Genomic DNA, 23213 nt, shown 5'->3' with positions numbered 1-23213 from the left:
AGCGGAGGTTAAGGGCACATACTTCTGTAAAAGCATGGCTTTCATTCTGCCTACAGTATCAAACTGTAATAAAGAAACATTCAGTGAAGGCCATAATGGCACCTCCCTGACCCTGTGTGTCGGTGGTAACAATACTTGCATACAACACGTAACCCTGGAGCTAACGGTTACCAGATATGCAATGCCCGGGAGCATTCCACAGCAGCCTTGATCGTTCAGCATTAAGTAACTCCCATTCGAAAGTATCCCAAATGCTTGAGTAATCACGGCAGCTGGAGCACCCCTCAGATAACAGGACAGGTTTGCTACAGAACCATTACAAGCCCTGTGCAGTAGAATGTCCTGGCATAGGAGCAATCCACTTAAAGCACACTCACAGTTTGTACCACTGAGAACCAAAATCCTTTAACAGAGAGGCAATACAATAAAAGAATAACAATAATGATGGTACGTAGCGTATTTAAAAAACAAGTATACATAAAGAAAGAATAGGTTCTTTTAATTGTTGTTGGTTGAACAAGCAGCAGAGAAACAGCCAACGCGTTTCGCCCAACAGCGGGCTTCCTCAGGGCAAGGATTGGAGTTTGGTCCGATCCAGTCCAGAACCTAACGAATATCACGACATCAACTTAGGATCACTCTGTATTGGAACGAAAAGTCTCATCAAGTGTCCAATATAGTGGGAATCAATCCAACGGAAAATTCATCAATAGGTCACAACCAATTCGGGGATCACGGAACCGCGAATGCTCTTCAAACATAGATCCGATCTATGTTTGAAGAGCATTCGCGGTTCCGTGATCCCAGAACTCGGAGTGGTATGGAGTCGCTTTGATAAGAAGTATTGATGCTCAGATAAGAATTCACCAATCGAAGTGAATGGTTTTGGCTACTTCTAACTCTTTGGAGAAAACTCTTTCCTCTATTGGTTGTGACCTATTGATGAATTTTCCGTTGGCAGCTGAGGTGTGTTCAAGTCTTTGGCAAGATGTCTGTTGCACTGTCTCGCTCAAAAACATGATTTGTTGAGGGATAAGGCATGCTCTAAACAAAGCTTCTGTCCCCTGAACTTACCATTCTCTAGTACCCTAGACCAATTTCAAGTCTATGGTGTCCTTTAAGAAGTCATACCCTTGTTCAGACAACTGGGCAATAAAGGATGCAGAGTAAATTTGCTTGGTGTTTAACATATTTTTCTTTGCTGATGTTGGTGCAGCCCTATACTAATATGCGGCTGGGTCTGACATATTAAACCCTGAAAAATATGGAAACTTTTGTGCAAATATTTTTGAACAGCCTTTTGGCGGTGTTGGACAATGTTCCCACTAGTGGTATGTGAACACATTTCTAGGATTAGCAGATTTATGCAAAAAATGATGACCATAATGTTGATAACAATACATTGAATCATAATCTGCTGAGCTCTCCAAAGTTTCACTATTAGAAAATGCAGCAGATTTTTCTAAATCAGACAATATGTTATTCACAGTTGCAAAGTCCTACTCATCGGAAAATGTACTTGAGTAATTATATCACTCAATGATATTTTGAACAAATGTGGATTTTTTAAAATTTATGTTGGGCCAAATATATCGAAATCAACCTTGTCCCAAACTATACCATCCGGTACAGGAACTGCTGTAATGTTCACTGATGACAAGTCTCTTTGTTCTCGATGAGCAGATTGATGTGGTTTCAAAATTATATTCAGCTTTTGGGCTGTAGAGCTTTGCCTAATGTATTGTCCATTAATAAGCATGTTAAAAACTATTACTAAGCCTAACCAGAAAAGAAAAAAAAAGCACCCCAGTAATTATCCATAGTTCTACCCACGGCTATACCAGGTAAGTTATTTTGTGTAAGTTCAAAACGTCTTTAACTTGCTGCTTGCGGGATATTTGGGTTGGCGTCGTTTCTGGTTCACTTGGATTCAAGGAAACGTGTCAAAGTTTATGAAGTAGCCAGAAGAAGTTCGATCAATTTTTGGAATTGCATCAGGATTTGTTGAAATCGTACTTTGCACTTGTAGAGGCATATTGACATAAACATCAGTATTTGGTCTTATTGCAACTTATGTGTTATTTTGAGTTTGAGTTTGAAGTTGAACTTCAGGTTCAAGGGGAACGAGTTCCATAGCATTGTTTCATAATAAAGCATTCCGTACAGGAGGTTCTGCGAATGTGATGAGTCTTTCCGTTTGAACTTCTTGAATTGTAGCGAGAGGAGGGCGTCTGCTACATTGGAGTCCACGTGGCCTCCTGCTTAGTATCGGCCACATAGTGTGGTTTGATTAGGTCAATTGAGACAAATCGTTTCTCCTTTTTCCCAGCAAGAGGTGGTAGAAGTACAGTTCTTGTTGCTTCAATGTCTAGTACCGGTACAGGTTTTTTGTATAATGGCCCAAATTCTTTCTTGTCCGCTATTTTATCTCTGACCAGATCCCCGATGTTTGGGATCCAGACAGGTCTTGCTGTGACTGATTTGACTTTCCCAGTGGTGGTCTGTTTCAGGTGGACGTTACTTTGTTTTGTCCTGGATTCATTCAGATCCTGTAAAACAGCCAAACGATCATGGATGTCAAAAGGCTTTTCATCCGCCACTACGCCTTCACAATCAAGATCAGGTACCCACATTCTTGTCCCATATAGAACCTCATAAGGAGTGACACCCCCTAGAGAACTTGTTTGCATGTTGTTAAGGGCCTTCTGGACTCCATAAGATGTTTTACCCAACTTTCACCCGTGCCTAATATTATAGCTGTCAATGATTGCTTTAAGTCTCGTTTTTTTCTCTCAACAACCGAACTTCCCTCGGGGTGGTATGGAGATGAGTACTGAAATGCTACACCCAAACTTCCCATGGCTTCCTTGTAAGCCCTAGAGCTGATCGTGGGGCCCTGGTCAGAATATAATATGCCAATTGTGTATGTGCCTATAAAGACTCGCAAATCTCGGATGACAGTTCGAGCGTCAGTCGAGCGCTGGGGCCACACCCATGGGAATCTGGAGCAGGAATCCACTGCTCCCATGACGTATCTTTTAGCCCCATCTCTTTTTAGGGGGGCGCAGTGGTCTAGGTAGACACACGCTAGTGGTCTGTCAGCTATTAACAATGGTGTCAGCGCAGGACATGCAATGGTGGAACCTTTCATCTGCTGGCAGATGTCACCTTTCAAGACATAGTCCTTGGTCTGTTTCATTAAACAAGGCCACGAATAGTGTTGTTTCAGTAAAGAAGCTGTCACCGTAACTCCTGCATGTGCAGAACTTATATCTTCGTTTGCAGCTAGAATGAAACATAACCTAAGATCCATGTTTGGAATTCCTCTATCCCCTACTCCAGGAATCTGAGTAAATGGAATCTTATTGGCCTCTAACTTGTAGGAGTATTTGAGTGGAAATCTTTTTGGTACTGCACCATTGTTTTTGCGTGAAGCAATAAAAGCTGCCATAATCTCACTATCTATTCTTGTTTTAGAACGAGTGATTGCAGCTACGGAAGCCGTACGTACAGCCACCTTTGCGGCTTCATCAGCCAATGAATTCCCTTCAACGTGAACGCCATCATGCTGATGACTCAGTGTATGAATCACGTGAGCCCTTGGTAATTCTGATTTAAACTTCACTACCTGTTCCCATAGCATTATATGCTTAATTGTGCCACATTTTGCATCTTTGAACCCGTTTTGAATTCAGTTTTGCAAGTATTCATTGTAAGACTGCACACAGGAAAAGGAATCGCACACAATTAGTGTGGGGAATTCTCGATCAGTATTCACTAGTGCCAGTATTAGAACTTTTAATTCTGCCAACTCTGCCATTCAGTCTCCTAGAGATTGCATTTTGGTGCAACTCTGATGGAACTTTCCATCCCGCATGTGACCGTTAAAGATAGCACATGCTGCACTGTATTGTTACCTACTCCCTATGGCCAGTTGAGCAGATACGTCAGTGTAAATAATATATTCATACTGATCTAGAGGCATTATTTCATGAGGTAGAGGATATTCTTGTTCTTATTACAGGAATGCTTGTGTCTTTAAATTTGGGTCGTACCTGCTTTCTACATCTGTTGCAGTGAGAGTAATTATCCCATTGTATCTATCTTGGATGTAAGGCTTTAGCGTTAGGGACGCCTGCCTTTGTCGCAGCCTCTAAGGCTGGAACTGGAGTCACTACTATTATTCCTTTCCCCTGAGCCAGTGCTCTTTCTCTCACTACAGCAGTCTGTACCGCTGTCAGAATCTTTTCTGTGGATGCAAAAAGCATCTCAGCATTAGTGTACAAATGTGACTTGTATGCAATTGGTACTGTTTCACCTTCATTATATGTTAGATAGGTGCACCCTGATTGACCTGCAGTTATGCAGATCACCAGGTGGCGTACGTTTACGCGTGTCTACAAGTGTTTGGAAGCTATCATGTCAGCTTGTAAGGAACGAAGTGTATCTGTATGTCCCTGTTGCCAGTTTCTCGCTGAGAAATCAGGTTTTATTATGTCGTAGAAAGGTTTTACTCTTTCTGTGTAATCCAAAATGCATGTTCTACCAATGTTCTTTCAATGATTTCGGAGATTGGAGCAGCACACACTTTCTAAAAAATGTCCTGCCAGGCTTTTTCCTTTACTTGAAAGCTCATATCCTAAAAACAAGACACTGAGGTGAGCGATTTTAGATTTTTTAAAGTTGAATTTGCAGCCCTCAGATGCAAATCCCAAAATTATAGTATTAACTCTGTTCAAGTGTTCCTCCAGGTCATCGTCCATCAGATAAATAACATCCACATAGGACAATGCCTCTTTATCTAATTTTTGGAGTAACTCTGTTACTCTGGCAGAAAACAACCCCAGGTTGATCTCATACTCTTGGGGCAGTCGCAGAAATTGCTTGAGAGACCCTAGCGCTGAGAATGCTGTCAAATACCTGCTTTCAGGTGCTATATTTTGTCAAAAGAATCCATTTGAGATATCAAGCGTTGCTTTATATTTCTTCCGCACAATGTTATTCATTAATGCAGCACTGTGTGCATTTTGGAGTGCAAATGTCTTAGTGCAAGTGTTTAAATGTTGTAATCTAAAACTAGACGGTATGTATTGTCAGGTTTAATGACAGGAAACAAAGGATTGTTCATTTGAGAGGTGCAAGTTTCAAGTATTCAAGTTGATCTAAGATTTCCCTGACCTTTTTTTAGCTTCTTGCTTTATTGGATACTGTCTTTGTGCAGTTGGAGTGTTTTTTAAAGGAATTATGTGGTGAGTTGAATCCTCATCCCATCCAACATGGTTTTTGTATAATGCCGAAGCCTGGGCTACAGCCCACTCCTGCACATATTTATATTGCAAGTGCCTGGGAATGTGATCTGAGAAGGCTGGTAGAATTACTGTTTCGCCTTTAGGGCAATCCATGACGAATACTGGCAGCCAATCTTGTTCAGCTAACAAAATGTTATAGCCAAACATAAGGTTCTTCCAAAAGAGACCTCTCACTTTCCTACTTTTGTCCCCCTCCATTTGGAATGTTATTTCATATAGTTTATGTGGGACACTCACCCTAGTATCACGTGGGTCCACCGTGATATAATCATTCAAGTCCGCTGTCACCAGAAATTCCATCAGGTTCTGGCAAGCTATTGTTACTTCTGCCGCACTGTCTATTATCGTCAGAGCCCATTCCCTGTTCAGTAGTCAAGTCCTCAGAATTCTGGTCATGTCTGATCTTTAGACCTGCAACTTTCTTTTTCTTGAACTGTAGGTTTTGCTTTGGCTTTTCTTCTTTTTTGGAAATATAATCTTGAGCGTGCTGCTTGTTTCTAGGCTTTGTATGCTTTTCTTGTCTTTCTGACCGTCCTTCCCTCTCTGAGTTTTTTGATGAACCCTGAAAGGAATGAGAGGAACGTGTATCAGCATCCCGATACCTATCAGGTTTCCTAATATTATCCCTATTCCTGAGATTGTACCTCTTTTCAGAGGGCTCCTGTGGAGGAGATCTGCCTCGGGATTGAGATCTATTTCCTTTAAACTTTTGTTGTTTTTTGTTATCCCACTTCTTTTTAGAAGCAGCAGGAGTCTGCTTTGAAGTGTCCTTTTCAGGACTGCCCATCAGTTGTGGTTTTAAGCTTTCCCACCCAAACTGTCTCTGCCTAATTCTGCATATGCAATTTAAATTATTTTGGGTAATTTGTGTTGTTGATCTATAGGACTGAACTCCCTTAGGTGCTAGCGGATTGCCACTGAAGCTGCTTCCCCTTTAATATTAGCTAGTATTATGGCTGATACCTGGTTATAGTTACCTAGTAACTTCATCCCTAAATTCAGAGCAGGCTCTGCTCTGTACTCGTTTTGTATTTGTCTTAATACGTCTGGTACCACCGCTAACGAAGAAATACCATGAGTTCTGGTATATATGGCAGCAAAGACTGTACCCCAAGTGGTACAATCTTCTACAAGTGGGTGCTAACCCCATGGGCAAGCAGATTATTGGCATTCTGTGTTTTTCATATGGGGTAGTATTTGGGAATACTGCCTCGAGCGGAGTTGTTTTCTGAGCTATCCAAAATGACATTTGTTCACGTTTTGGGGACATTTTGCCCATTAAGTTTGTGGTGTGATTTTAGTTGCTGTACCCTGTGATTGAGTTCCATTTGTTGCAGCTGTTGTTGGATAGACTGTGAAAGTCCTCATGACGAATTGCGTCAAGTTTTAATTAAATCCTTGTGTTGTATGAGTAAGTCTGCCTGTGGCATTGGTTCAATGTCAGGATGTGCTGTGTAGGCTGTTAATATCGGCCATGTTGCCCCCTCTCCTCCGAGTGGGCCTAATTTTACCCTTCTTCGGGATAGGGCACCTTTAAACCAGTGTAAGTGTTCCTGGTATGTGAGTTGACTCTATGTCCTCAAATGGGCCATATTCCAATGGTGCATCACCCTCTGTCTAAGAGTGGAATGTCTTGGTTTTTGCATCTGCTGCCGGGAATGTAACCCACAAATAAAATACCTGTTTTGTTTGATTTACGTGCCTCAATCACGAAAGCTACTAAACCATTTTCTAACAGTTTTAGGGTGATTGTATCCCTGAATTTTGGTGCAATTTGTATTGAGTCTGTATCTTCTTCTCCTGTTGAGAGGTGCAGATCGACTACTTGGTTATCTCTGTCCTCAGTCATTTTTGTAAAAAAGAAGTTTGTTCAAGGGAACTAAGATAAGGGTTTAATGCACAATTTTAGGAACACTGTCTCCTTCAAGCTCGAATAACCAACAGATAATAAATAGGATCTTTTTCGCCTACTCAGTTTCTACTGTTAAATAAGTACCCAACCAACTTTGGCGGCGCCATGTCGTGTAGTTCCTATATTACCTATACAGGATCTGCGCGTTTCGGATAACAAACTGTGGGTATGGTGGCAGACTGGTTCCGAGCACCCCACCGGATACGTTAGCCTATTTGTGTTAGCTAGCTCACAGTGCCACTAGAATCTCCTCTTATCGGGGAGAGAATAGTTTCTGGCAACCTCACAACATGAAAACCCTGATCGCTCAGTCACTCGTGCTCATTTAGTTTGTCTCAGAAATACACAGAATAAAGAGTCAGGGCATTTCAATAAGTATTTATTGAACAGTTTTTATTCTAGTGTAGAATATATGAGCTGTAACAACCATTAACCATTAGACAGTAGCAGAGATATATGGTTAGCAATACTACGAGAGTAAAAGGATTGTACGGTTCTACCATTTTGCAGTAATCATGAATATATAAGTACATAAAACACATAAGAAAGTGCGTACTCCTACAATGTCTCCCTAACTAGATGTACCTAAATGTACCTAGCATCTGTGTAGGTGTTATGCCAAGAATCCCTGTAGGATATAGTCAATCCCATTACCTGAGAATTAGAGAATGTGGGACCCCGTCCTTGTCTCGAGTTGGACACCCCGCGAGGGATGTTAGACCACTGTTAGCTGGAGCGTCTGGATGTAGGAACCTCAGCGTCTCTGGTCAGTTTGTCAGCAAGGAAGTCACAGTCTCCTCTGTCTTTCTAAGCAAGGCACGATGTATATATACCCACAGGTCTCCCTGGGGTCCTACCTTGCTTGGTTACTGTGTCGGCCTATAGGATGACGTCGGGCTTGAACTTTAACATAGATATTATCCAGGAGATGTTTGTCCTGTTGTGTGTCCTGCTGTGCTTCAAAGAAGCCTCATGCATAATGTAAGAGCATCGAAACAGGGAAAAACCCGCGTTCTGAAAGCAGTGTCATATCTAGGTAAAAGGTCAGTGCCTAAGAACTGTTATGTATGTAATGTAGGGAGGAATATAGGTGAAAGGTTGTGATATTTACCTGCACCTATATAAGGTACCTATATGGAATATAACCATGTGGGCAGTGTTCTGTGACCAATTTGCCTCACCAATATGTGGTTTAGTCGCTGCTTTGGATCATGAAATTCAGAGTTCCAGGTCAGTCTGACAGACTTGCCCATGATGTGGGATCTTATATGTTAATGAGGATGCAAGGGCTGTGGGTGTTGAACTCCTAAATACACTATTATTAAAATCATCCAGAAAACATTAATTCCAAAGAACCAGATCTACATAAAAAATATACCTCATCCAGAAATTAAAATACTTTAATACTAAATATAAATTAACAATTAAAATACATTAAAACACTTCCCCAACCATGTAGCTGCACATATTTCTGGGAAATACACTGCCACCTACAGGCCAGATTATTTAATTCAAAGTTCACATGGTTTAGCACTAATCTCTGCTCCGCCGAGGGCGTTCAGAGTTTTTGTCACTCCGCACTGCACTGCACTTGGAGGGCGGAGTTTAGTAAAAATTCATCTACACGGCATAGTGGAGATTACCGTTAGCATTTAGCACTATCATAAATAACGTAGGTTGTTGGGTAATGGGCGTTACTCCGAGAGTCTCTATGACTGCACTTCACCGTTAATTCTGCACTTGGTCAGAAACATTATCCAGGGGGCGTGGCTTGGCGCCTGAGGGTGATGGCGGCGCTCGAGTAGAGCTCCGAGGCGGCGCTGAGAGACGAGCCGGTTCCTGCCTACGTCTCCTGAAGGCGACCGACTGAGGAGGTGTCGGAACATGCCCTGACCTAGTCAAGCGTCATTGGGAATCTTCTCATGCCTTCGTGACACGGCAACTGGAACTTGTAAGTTCTGCCAAGATTTTCTCGTATGCGGCCGCCATCTTGGATTCGCTAAATGACGCGCGTTCTGAGGAGATTATTTCACCGTTAACCCAGCGCTTTGAATGCCTAACTATACACTTTTAGTGGGCTCATAAGTTATCCATCTGCTTCTGTTCCCTTGCACCGAGTCTCTGCATTATGGAACTGCTCGTCCTCTGCGCTACGCAGTCATAGCGTCCCTTCATGAAGCGTCCCCGCTCCACATGAATGCTATTACGCTGGTTTCCAAGGCTGCTCTCTGAACCCGCCTACGAGTGGTGAAATGTCTATATGAAGCATGCCTGGTTGCTCTTTACTATTGGTACCGTTGCTCACTGCGGATTCCTGAGAGTTGTGTCACGAGGCGCTTCATGTCATCCTTTGTCATGTGGATTAAACCCGCTTTACATTATGCGGTGAGCTGATGCAGATCCTGCAATATATGCCGTATACATAATACCTTGATTTCCCCATGAATGGCTTCATTTGCTTTTTCATATATGCATTGACGACTGTTCTTACTTAAGTGCTATGGAATTGGCCGCATTCCTCTCATAAAATATTCAATTTCCCCCGTTTTACTGCTGTGCTATATTTTGTGTTGTCTTCATTTTTGCTCCTGTGACATCTACTGTGTCGGTCATTCCGCGACTTTACTACATGGGTAGACTTAAATCAATGTCGCACCTGCCTCGTTCGACCAAACCACAGCTTGTGAAGAACTCTAAGGTTTTCTCTGCTTTTTCGCAACTGGAAGACTCTCTTAATTCGTCTGGCTCAGACACGCCAATGGATCCTTCCAAGAATACGCCGGATAATTCTAAATCTACCACAAAAAGACTCAAGTCAAATTCTCTTTCACCTCCAAAACACTCAGGACCAGTATCCATGGAATTGCTGTTAGAAGAGATAAGGTCCTTGCGTCCTTTCATGGAAGAAACCAATATTAAACTCCAGGTCCTTACGGATAATTGGTCGCAAATGGAAACCAGGGTAACTTCGATGGAAAAATCTGTTCAGTCGTTTCAAGAGACATCCTCTGTGGTCTCAAACCTAAAGTCTCAAGTTTCAGACCTTCAACAACAAGTGGAACAGTTGGAAAACAGGAATAGGCGCAATAATCTCCGTATTTATGGCCTGGCTGAGGGACTTGAGGGATCTGATCCAATCGCCTTCTTCAAGTCGTTTCTTCCCAAGCTTTTGCATCTGTCACCGGACAAGGCCCTTAACATTCAACGTGCTCACAGGCTGGGTCGACCACCTTCTTCTGCTTCCTCCCCACAGAGACCTAGAGGGGTCATTATTTACTTTTTGGAATACACTGACCTCTTGATGGTTCTAACGGCGGCTAAATCTTCTCCGAATTTAGCCTGGTCTGGCACGCCCTTGTTTTTCGCACAGGACTATGCTAAAGCCACAGCCACCCATCGTAAGGTTTTTCTGAGCCTAAGAGCAGATCTACGGGCGATGGGTGCGCGATATGGCCTGTATCACCCATGTCTATTTAAAGTTACCCATAACAACAAGACTACAACCTATGAAGACCCAGTGCGCTTACAAAGTTTCATCAATGCGCACAAGTCGTCTGCCATGGATGCCTCCGGATCATCATCCTCTGCCCATGGTTGACTAATACTTTCATAATCCTTATATGGCTGCTGCATTTTATCCTGTACTTTTTCAGAGACTTTCTCTTAGCTGCAGTTCACTCGAATTTATCTGATTTTCCAGAAGTTTACTTTGCTGGCCTGTTATTGTTTATGCATGATAGTTGTCCCTTGTTTTCTTGTTAGTCATGGTTCCCGCATGATTTCCTGATTTGTTTCAATTCTTGTTCTCCTTTTTCGTCTTACAGGAATTTTTCCCCGTGTTTGATGATGTCTCTTGGTCCCCGCCTTGCTGCTCCTGGATGTGCTGCCCCACCCATGTGGCTCCTTCCCTCCTCCACCCTTCCTCGTACCCTTCCTTCGTAGGTATGTTCTTTCTCCATTCCCTTATTTGTTTTCCTTGCGCATTTGATGGTTTTTCCCTGTATCCCTCCCTTCTTCCTCTTCTCTTGTTCGTATTCTTGTTCACATGTTTATATTTTAGCATGCTATCTTTGACTGAATTTTTTGCTTATGTAAGAGTTACATTCCTTGTTCCCCCTGATGCACCTGTTCTTCAGTTTCTCATTTATCCTTTTCTTCTCTTCTTCTCTAGCATATCCACACTGGTTCTCTCTTTCTTCTTCTTTCTTCATGTCTTTTCTACAATACATGGGCTTTTCATTCTTTGGTCATGTTTTTTCACATTTTTTGTAAATAGATTATTGTTATGTCCTTGAATATCTTGTCATGGAATGTGAAGGGTATTAACTCCCCGATCAAGCGTCAAAGAATTTTGTCACACCTAGCCAAATTGAATGTTGATATTGCATTCCTACAAGAAACGCACTTAAATGATGTAGAGTCAGTTAAGCTCAAGCGTGGATGGGTGGGTGAACTCTTTTACTCACAGGGTGATGGCAAACGGAATGGTGTAGCAATCCTTTGTCGCAAGTCTCTGTCATTTCAGGTTCTTACCCAAGAATCGGATGTTTCGGGTCGTTGGGTTTATGCCAAGCTATCACTCAGAGGTGTTCCAATTTCCCTTCTTAATGTTTATGGCCCAACTATGGGTGAGTCCCCCTTTTGGGCTGATTTTTCTCCACTCCTAACTAAATTTATGGATCACAACTTTATTTTTGCGGGGGATTGTAATCAACCTCTGCATCCCTTTATTGATAGGAAATCCATGGCCCCCTATATTCCCAACAAGCCCCATAAGCTATTTAGCCATGCTATCTCACAGCATAAATTGGTGGACTCCTGGCGCCTTTGCAATCCCAAACTGCGGGAGTACACCTTCTACTCTCCCTGTCATCGCTCCCAGTCAAGACTTGATTATGTTTTTGTCTCCCACAACCTTGCTCAATCACTATTACATTCCGAGATAGGCCCGATATTACTTTCGGATCACGCTCCCGTCCTTACGAGCGTTGATGTGTTCCCTAAGGTTAATGGTCCCAGAAGATGGAGATTTAATAACTCGCTCCTAACTGATCCTAAGTTTACGGCTAATTTCATTTCCTTTTTTGATGAATTTTTTATGATTAACGATCACACCGATATCCCGGAACACACTATCTGGGATGCTTTTAAAGCGGCTGCACGTGACTTTATCATCAGGTACGTTGCGAATAAACGCAGGGCTGCCAGATGGTCCACCAAACAGGTCCTTTTAAAAATTAAGAATTTGGAACACACATATTTTACCTCCCACTCTGAGGATAGCTTGACAGCCCTTGTTGCTGCAAAACTGAAATTTAATGAGAAATCTACGGAGGACGCTTCCCTATACTTGTTAAAATCTACTGCCAAATTTTATGGGGGTAGGAATAAAGCAGGGAAGCTCCTAGCTAATTATTTAAAGATTAAGCACAATAAGTTAAATATTGAATCTGTTTACGACTCGAATGATACCCTGAAGCATAAGGATGTTGATATTCTGGCTGCGTTCTCTCATTTTTATGAAACATTGTACACATCTGAAACTCAACCCTCTCCCAACTCCCTTGCTCATTTTTTCTCCACCATTCACACGCCACCCACTTTTCCTTTTGACCTTTCCTCCTTAGAATCTGACATCACACAAAAGGAACTGCTCGCTGCTTTGCAACACCTTAAACTTAATAAGGCTCCTGGCCCCGACGGTTTTACCGTTGAATTTTATCTTCATTTCTCTAAGTTGTTGATCCCACGCTTGCATTCCATTCTCCATACTTTTATTGCTCAAGGTGCTTCCTCAGGGACGTTCTCAGATGCTCATATCTGTTTAATACCTAAACCTGGGAAAGATGTACAATATTGCAAAAACTACAGGCCCATATCTTTAGTCAATATTGACTATAAACTTTTTGCTAAAGTATTGGCGGTCCGATTGGACCACTTACTTCCTGATCTTCTCGGTGAAGAGCAATCCGGGTTTGTTAAGGGCCGACATATTACGGACAACACCAGACTTTTATTTAATATTCTATCAAAGTCTTCCCGCTGTCAACACTCACTTGCAGCGATTGCCCTTGACGCCGAAAAGGCGTTTGATCGAGTTGAGTGGCGATATCTTTTTCACACCCTTACTTGGTTTGGTTTTGGCCCTAAATTTATTTCTTTAGTTTCCCTGCTATACTCGCACCCTAGAGCCGCAGTAGTTGCCAATGGCCAAATTTCTTCTTATTTCAGTCTGGGTAGAGGCGTTCGTCAGGGTTGCCCCCTTTCCCCCTTTCTTTTCAACCTTGCTTTAGAACCCTTTTTATCCAGAATACGTCAAAACCCCGCTATCCATGGCTTTCAGGTTGCGGACCTTCATCTTAAACTCGCTGCTTATGCAGACGATATCTTACTTTTTCTTTCTAACCCCACGGAATCTGTCCCTGCTTTTCTGGATGAAGTTCGAAATTATTCCTCCCTCTCTGGGTATAAACTTAACCATGATAAATGTGAGATCCTGCCCTTGACCAAATTCACTTTCAAGCAAGAATTTTGTGAATCTCAATTTACTTGGTGCCCCACCCACATTAAATATCTGGGGTTATATATCACCCCCTCTATTCCTGACACTGTCTCTCTTTGTTTGTCTAAATGCACACAAAAAATTACGGACCTAACTGCAAGGTGGCACCCCCTATACCTCTCCTGGTGGGGCCGTCTTGATACCATTAAAATGATGATTTCTCCCATCATTCTTTATACGCTATCCAATATTCCGGTATCTATTCCAATAAAGTTCTTTAAAAAGATTAACTCAACGTTATCTTCATTTTTGTGGAGCTCTAAAAAATCCAGAATGTCTCTTGCTAGACTTATTCGTCCCGCTTCTGAGGGTGGTGTTAACTTCCCTGATTTTCCTGCATATCAGAAGGCCTTTCTGCTACGTCAAGCCTCCCTCTGGTTAGAAGATATTACTGTTCCTTGCCCTTTGTGGATTAAGGTTGAACGTACTCTCCTTTCTCCATTTTCTTTTACAGAGTATCTTGCTTTTTCTCGTAAACCTTCTTTGAATCCCACCCCTATTCACAAATATACCCTTAAGCTCTTGCTATCTGATGCCCCTGGCCCTCCTACGACTGTTGCTGAGTTCCTCTCTTCCACCATTTGGCATAATAAACATCTTCTAATTGGTAATAAACCCTTCTACTGGAAATCATGGAGATCCCGAGGTTTGATATGGATTTCGCAGCTCTTCTCTGATTCCATCTTTTTCTCTTTTTCTGATCTTAGTTCTTCTTTTGGCCTACCTCTCTCTTTTGTCCCTAAATACTTATTACTTAAGAACACCGTTCTAGAGGTTTATGAGAGGCTTTCGGGCTCTTCTTCTCCTTCCCCTGTTCAAAAGTCCCCCACTTTCCAACTCCACTCTCTCCTACGTACGACTCCCAAAGCATCCCTTATTTATAAATATCTTCACTCACACCAATCTCTCAGACCTAAATCCAAGGTTGAGATTCAATGGAAGACTGATTTTGAAACAGAATGGCCGATATCTCTTTGGGATAAGATATGGGCAAAACTCCGTAAAACTTCCAGAGCAGCCTCCCTGACGCAATCCTTAATTTTTTATTTACAACAGACTACTTCATACCCCTTCTACACTACACAAACGCTTTCCTACTACCCCAGACACATGCTGGTCATGCGGCTCCCCCAATGCTACCTTATTTCATATGATATTTCTCTGTAAATATGTGCATAACTTTTGGTTACAGGTGTGGGCTCAAGTCAATGTTATTTTTCATGCCTGCATTCCTTTTTCTCTCACTCATCTTTTCTTGGGTAGTTTATCCCCAGGTTGGGATAATGTAGATATGTATGTTCACATTGTAGATCTGTTATTAGCTGTAGCCTTTCAGCAGATTACTGTTAATTGGAAAAATGCATCTAATATTTCTCTCAAAGGGTGGTGGTACAATGTTTGTCACAATCATAGACTCGATAATGCTTTTGTTTTTCCTGTTCAATTAGCAACTAAGCGAGCAGAACTATGGCTCCCCATTACATTGTATTTAGATAAATGTACTGCCCATCCTTCTCGTCCAACGCCTGCTCAACAAGACGTCTCTAAACCCCCATGATACCCTTTTCACATCCAGGATTTTCTAATATACTGTTTTTTATCTCTTCTCTTCTTTTTCAAATGCCCATGTTCAAATTTTCAAATGTCCAAATGCCCATGATCATTGTTTTTATTGTATATTCTCTTTTACATGCTGCATTCTGTTATTCCCTTTTTCCCCTTCTTCCCCACCTTCCCTCTCCCAATTGATGTTATGTATTGATTTACTCTTTTTCATTGACTAATAACATTTTTATTGAACTTAAAAAAGAAACATTATCCACCCAAAACATGAAAACCACAACCCCCTAAAGAAAATGCCTTGCTGTGATAACGGAAAAGAACAAATGTGTTCCGGAAGTTGTACGTTCAACTGCACATGAGCCGGAGTTGCAAGCTCTTTTGCACGTTGTGGTCTGCGGAGACATCTGTAATGAACGAATCACTCTTTGTACTGCGCAGTGTACACATGTACACATTGTCCGCTGCCATGGACTCTCGGGAGGTGAGGCTTCAGGGAGCAGGAAGGAGACCGGGGAGCACCGAAGAGGGGGCAGAAACCGCAACCGAGCTCGGTGTGGGGGCCGAGGGGGCTCCTCTCTCCGCACACCCTCATCCCTCCGCTGCCACGTCGCATCGCAGGTAAGGGCTTTGCAGAACTTTCATTTAATTTTAAATGTTTTTCAGGATGATTTTAGCCCCGTTTCTGCTGTTGTGGTCCTCTCTGCGGCTCCTACTCACGGATTTACAGATAATTAATTTAGGGATGCGACAAAAGAGAACGATGGGGCAGGGGTCATCTGAGGTAGGAAAGGAGGGTGACAGAAAGAAGGTCAGAGGGCTCAATTGGATGAGGGGGTTAGGAACGAAGGAAGGCTAAAGACCTCAGGTGGATTGGACCGTGGTATGTGCAACAATAGAGCATTTTTAGCAGTTCATGTACAGTGAGGCTACGCAATGAGCAGGATAAACACAACACAGGAGCGGCATGTTAGCGGCAGAACCACTTCCGTGTTAGCAGGATCATCATCATTACAGCGCACACCAGTCTGAAAGTAGGACAGTGCAGGCATTCATTGAGCACCAGAAGGATAGTGTAAGAAGGGTAAGTTAGGTATGGGCGAGTGGAGCAACTCCGCCAGTTTGCGGAACTTCTACAGAATTCTACTGAGTTTTTATGCAACTCCACGTAGTGCTACTCTGCGAGCTCCACCCACTCTTACTCTTAAGCAGGAGTTCCAACCATTCCTATAGTGGGAGCTTCTTCTGAACCACTGCCTAATATAGGGATTCAATAAGGGTTTAAGGCTTAAATGATACTAGAACGATATAGCAAAAGGTTAACCTGTGAGGTTCCCAAGGATCAATTCTGTCCCTTTGCTCTTGTTTAAGGACCATTGCTTAGGGACTAGTGACTCACTGGGATTTTTGTTCAGCAATGCATAGTATGGCACTAGGGCCAGAACAAATTCCACTAACTGACCAAGTGCACTGAAAGTCCATTGATGAATGTCCTCTAACAAGTAATCCCTGGGTCCAGTGTCCCAGGGCCTGGGTGATGACTATTAACTTCTCTGTAGCAGGGAAGGACTTTGAAGACTGGAGTCAAGAATGCCCACCAGCAACAGAATCATTTTGTATGAAATTAAAAAAGATTTAGGGTAGTTCAACTGAGAATCCAAGATTGTATATAGTTTTTCATATTAGGGTTACCTGTGAATGTACTCCATCCTTGGACTCTGAATGAATGAGGAGGGTGGGTATAGGTAATAGTGGAGAATAAACTTAAGGTAGGGAGAGGAAATGAGGCTCTTAGTACCCACGGAGATCAGCTGCGGAGTTACCCAGGGCTCCTGCCTGAACACCACCGTCTTCAACGTCTACATGGGCCCGCTCGCAGCCATAGTCATGAACAACGAGCTCAACATAGTCTCCTACGCTCACGACACCCAGCTGATCAACAAGCCCACAATCGCCAGAAAGAACTTCCACGATTGGATGAAGGCCATCGCCACCTGGATGAGAGACAGCTGCCTCAAGCTAAACTCAGATATGACTGAAGTCCTCATCCTGGAGCCCAACATCTCTGCCTGGGAAGACTCCTGTTGGCCCACCGTGTTAGGACCCCCCCCACACCCACGAAACCTAAGCATCATACTGGACTTCTCGCTCACGTTGAACCTCCAGATCAACGCCGTCTCCTCATCATCATGCTTTCACATTCTTCGCCTGCTTCAAAAGACCTTTAGATGGATCCCCACTGAGGTCAGAAAGACAGTCACCCACACACTCATCAGCAGCAGACTCGTCTACAGGAACGCACTCTATGCAGGCATCACACAGAAACTCCTCAGAAAACTACAGAACATTCAATTTTCATAATGACACAGCCAGAACGGTCCTTCACATCCCCCGCTGCAGCCACATCACCGAACACCTGCAAGAACTCCACTGGCTCCCAGTCAAAAAAAAAAGTCACTATCAAGCTCCTCAGACATGCCTACAAAGCCCTCCACGATGCTGGAACAGCATACCTGAACCACTGCCTTTCATTGCACATACCGACCAGACATCTCTGCCAAACTGGCCCTTGCCACCGTCCCTTGGATCCGCAAGACCAGAACCGGAGGATGATCCTTTTCCTACCTCGCCGCCAAAACCTGGAGCTCCACCTCCGGCTATCCCTGTTGCTGACCCAATTTAGGAAGGATCTCAAGACCTGTCTCTTCAACAGCACCTTAGTGCCCAACAGGACCTGCAGCCATCCTGCCTCCCCCAGCCCCTTGAGACCTTGAGACCCTTGCAGGTGAGTAGTTGTGCTTAAAAACTGATTGATTGATTGATTGATTGATAGTACAGCTTGCCAACAAAAAATTATGAACACTAACTAAGTACTAAGGCCTATAGAGGGAAGTGAGGATTACCTACTTTGCATTTATATGCTGTCAATGGTTATCATCTAAACTTATTTTCTATGTGGTTCTCTTTAATAAAAATTAGGAAAAAAAAAGGAAATGGACCGTTTACACACACAAGGTGGCATTCTTCATCATAGGTGTAGCTCTTTGCCAGTAACGTGATGTTGATAGGTCAGCTCACCAAGATCTCTTTTTTGGACTTTTTGATATAAAATGTGAGTGTAGCCTCCAAGAGTATTAATTGCTGTTAAAAGCAGGGATGTCTAGTAATTGTATTACTGTGAGGACCTTACTATCGCAAAATTGCTAAATTTGCAGTAGCACATTAGAATAATTATTCTTGTTTCTTTTTCTATGCTTAAGGACAAAGCGAGGGAGGGAGTGAAATTGCTCTCCCTCCCTCGCAGCTCCACCATTAAGTGAGGCCTTCCCCCAAGCCCCTGCACTCTCGAGTGTTGGAGGCCCTCCTCTATCCGCAGGTTTTACCTGCACCTCATCCCTGGTGGTACAGTGGACCTCTGTCTCCTTTCTCTCGCTCTGCTTTTTCTCTCAGTTTTCACTCGCTTCTCCCTCATTTCAGTCTCCCCCGTTTCACTATCCTTCTGTGTCTTTCCTCCGTTTTCACTCGCTTTTCCATCATTTCAATTTCCCCCTTTCACTCTCCTTCTGTCTTTCCTCCACTTTTCTTACACTTTTTCTGCCTTATGCCACTCTTTCCTCTTTTTTTTCTGGCCCTTTTCTGCCCAATTTTTCCCCTCGCCGCTGCTGCCCACGCGGCCCCTCCCCCCCTACTCGACCAGCCCATTCCAGTTCCCCTCCCCGCCTCCCAGCTGTCCAGCACTCCCCGACCCCAACTTAATGGCGGCCGCTGCATGGCTGTGCAAGCCCGTCTGCACACGTCCCCGACCCGACCGCGACCAACGCCAGGAACCCCGGACCTCTGCACCGCCAACTCTACGACCCAGCGGCACTCAACTCAGGTCGCAACAACAACTGCAAGCTAGCGTCATTGGCCGACATCCACAGACCCTTCAGCTACCACCGCAGCAGCACACCTACAGCACTGCCAAGAACACACACCCAGCACAACCCGCCCACAAGAACACAACCGAACCAAAGACCCTGCAATGCATCCTCCTCAACGTCTGATCCCTCTACAAACCCGCCACCGAAATCTGGGACCTCCTCGACAGCACCACCCCGGACGTAGTGTTCTTCAGCAAAACCTGGACCAACACCACCTCGGGACCGGACATCGCCATTCCCTAAGGCTACAGGATTTCCAGGAAGGACCGCCCCACCCGCCCGGGAGGAGGAATCGCCATCGTCCACAAATCCACCCTCCACCCGAGCACACTCCCCTATGAGCCCACAGACTTGATGGAACACCTTCACTTCAAGATACTGGCCAGCCCTACCACCACCCTTCGAGGAACCCTCATCTACCAACCCCCTGGACCCCAAAGACCTTTTGCCAACTCCATCACGGACATGATCTCCCCGCATGCCATCCCATCCCATTCACCAACTACACCCTGCTGGGAGACCTCAACTTCCACCTCGACAACCAACTGGACCCCAACACCACATCCCTCCTGGACAACCTCCACAACATTGGGCTCCGCCAGATCGTAACCGAACCCACGCACTCAGCAGGACACACCCTCGACCCCCTCTTCACTACAGGAAACTCAATCACCTTCAGCCACACCACTCCCATGGACTGACCATCAATGCGTCTACTTCATCTTCAGAACACCCACCATCCACAGACACCAGCACCTGCTCCCATGAAGAAACTGGACCAGAATCACCGATGACCAGCTCACCTCCTCACTCAGCAACTCCACCAAACCATCGTGGAAAACGACGTCCCCAACAACGTAGCCCGAACCCTGCACTAATTAATCTCTGACAGCGCCAACACCATAGCCCCCCTCAAGAAAAACAACAACACCCACGCCAAGAAAGCTAGATGGTTTACCACCGAACTTTGAGAGTCCAGACGCACTTGCCGCCACCTCAAAAAGGCCTGGAGGAACACCAAATCCACAGAAGCCAACAACAACTTCAGAGCCACCACCAACGCCCACCACCAACACATCAGAAAAACTAGGAAAAAGGCGATTGAAGACAGAATCTCCACACACACGCACAACAGCAAAGAACTTTTCAACATCATCAAGGAGTTCGGCCAATCCACCAGCGAGTCTACTGACATCCCTCCCTCACAAGACCTCTGCGACAAACTCCGCACCTTTTTCCACCACAAAATCAAGAGCGTCTACGACAGTTCGACGAAAACAACCAACACACTGAACCCTCACCAATCACCCGACACACTGAAGCCAGCGAATGACAACTGGACAGACCTCACCACCGAAGACACACTGAAGACAATGAAGTCAATCCACTCCGGGGCCCCCACGAACCCCTGCCCCCACCACATCTTCAACAGAGCCGCCAACACCATCGCACCCCATGCTCTGCCAAATCATCAATTGCTCCCTGGCGACTGTTTCGTTCCCCGATGACTGGAAACACGCTGAGATTAACCCCCTCCTGAAGAAACCCTCGGCGGACCCCACCGACCTCAAAAACTACAGACGCATCTCCCTGCTCCCGTTCCCAGCAAAAGTCGCAGAGAAAGCCATCAACAGCCAACTCGCCACATCCATCGAAGAGCACAACATCCTCGACTCCTCCCAATTCGGCTTCAGAAAAAAACACAGTATGGAAAACGCCCTCTTTGCCGCAACAGACGACATCCACACCCTACTGGACAAAGGATAAACTGTAGCCCTCATCCTCCTAGACCTCTCAGCAGTGTTCGACATAGTCTCTCACCGCACCCTAATATGCAGACTCTACGACGCAGGGATCCAGGACAAGGCCCTCGACTGGATCCGCTCCTTCCTCTCCGGCAGAACGCAGCGGGTCAGACTCCCCCTTTTCCACTCGGACCCTACAACAACCACCAGCGGAGTCCCCCAGGGGTCCTCCCTCAGCCCTATGCTCTTCAACGTCTACATGGCTCCGCTCGCCCCCATCATCAGAACCTACAAACTCAACATTGTGTCATACGCAGACACCCAACTCATCCTCTACCTATCCAACGAACTTAACACCGCCAGACACAACTTTCAATAAGGCATGGAAGACGTTGCCAAATGGATGAAAAACAGCTAACTACAACTAAACACCAACAAAACAGAAATACTCATCATGGGCCCTAACCCCGATGCCTGGAACGACACCTGGTGGCCCCCCGCCCTCGGAAGCCCGCCCACCCTCACAGACCACGCACGCAACCTGGGAATCATCCTGGACTCCGAACTCAAAATGGACCGCCAGATCAACTCCGTCTCGTCCTCCTGCTTCCACACCCTCCGCCTCATACGTAAGACCTTCAAATGGATCCCCCTCGAACACAGAAAGACCGTCACTCACGCCCTGGTCTCCAGCAGACTCGACTACAGCAACGCACTCTATGCCGGAATAACCAATACGTTGCCCGCAAGCTACAGAACATCCAGAACGCCGCCGTAAGACTGGTCCTCAACCTGCCAAGACACTGCCAAATCTCCCAGTACCTGCGCACACTCCACTGGCTCCCCATTGGGGCTAGAGTCGCCTTCAAGATGCTCACTCATGCACACAAAGCACTCCACGACACTGGACCAGCATACCTGAACAGCCGACTCATCCACGCACCCCAAAGGACCCTACGATCAGCCAAGCTCTCCTATGCCGTATTCCCCTGCACCAGAAAGACCAGATCGGGAGGCCGCTCCTTCTCCTTTCTCGCGGCCAGCGCCTGGAATGCCCTTCTGCTCCACCTCAGACAGACAACATCGCTCCCCATCTTCGCAAGAAACCTCAAAACCTGGCTCTTCATCAGATCCCCTCCTTGATGGACTGGAACGTGCACCCCTTCCACCCCAAGCGCCTTGAGACCCTTATGGGTGAGAAGTTTCGCTCAATTCACACATGATTGATTGATTGATGGTTTACCCTTCAGGGAAGCAACCATCCCCACCACATACCAATCTGGGAGATTCAAAAACTTAAACACAGAACGGTGCTGGTAAGGGTCCTGAGCTTGTCCAATGCCTTTAACTCGGCAGTTTCAGAGAAAGTTGTTTTCTCCTAATCTCCTGTTCATGCTTGAAAACTTAGGGATCTGTGACCAGCATTGATCTTAGAGGGGGCTTGCTGCAACCACTAAGGCACAGATGACCTCATTCGCCTGTGAAGGTACCAATGCCATGGTGGGCAGATTCTCGTAATCCACGGCCACTGCAACATGATAGTATCTAGTTGGATGGAAGTCCTTATGGTTAACAGTACCCAGCTATCTCTCTCTCTGCCATGGCCGGTTGCAGAATGGGGTTCCCACTGTCAGGGTTACAGATTATATGCTATTGCCATTCTGCTGATGGTAATGGTTTGTTTTGCCCTCAAGAGTCCATATCGTATGTACCACCTTGATTGCTTTTATGTTTTAAATAGAAATGCTGCACTTAATCTTACACGTCACTTTTTAAATCTGCATTATTTCAGAGGATGAGGAGAAATCCTTCTCTCTGGTACCTATTAGGTGCTCTTCTTAAGGCTTTCATCTTGATTACTGATGATAGGTTTGTGCAGGAAGCAGACACTTGGGTGAAACCACTTTGATTGTAAACGCTTAAAGAGATCATAGTTTTCCTTGCAATGGGTAAGCACTTCTTGTTGGATATAAAAATATGTTTTGCAAACAGAAAATCTAGCACTCAAGCTTGCCAACTGCTCATAGCTTCACGGGCAATGTCCTGAGAGGCAGCTGCAGCTTGAACACAGGGAACACTGAATGGCTGTCGAGCCTGATCGTGGTTATCCACAGTGCTTTGTAAAAACTCTTATTTGCCTGTTAAAGCAGCTGTTCACCTCCAACTGGATAAACAAATTACTCCCTTCATTCAACTGATTTT

At 44.7% G+C, this 23213-nt stretch overlaps 1 long non-coding RNA gene across 1 annotated transcript in view; it reads left to right on the top strand.

The window, feature by feature from the left end:
- The window catches only part of LOC146810525 (uncharacterized), a 108373-nt gene that overhangs the window by 30096 nt on the left and 55064 nt on the right, over positions 1-23213 (top strand). Inside the window, exons 2-3 of the long non-coding RNA XR_014966600.1 lie at positions 11046-11163; positions 15594-15964. This is a non-coding gene — a long non-coding RNA (uncharacterized LOC146810525). The remainder of the gene's footprint in view (positions 1-11045; positions 11164-15593; positions 15965-23213) is intronic.

This window comes from Triturus cristatus, chromosome 7, assembly GCF_964204655.1.
Source record: "Triturus cristatus chromosome 7, aTriCri1.1, whole genome shotgun sequence".
Classification (NCBI taxonomy): Eukaryota; Metazoa; Chordata; class Amphibia; order Caudata; family Salamandridae; genus Triturus; species Triturus cristatus.
This window is presented reverse-complemented; position numbering and strand designations above follow the sequence as displayed.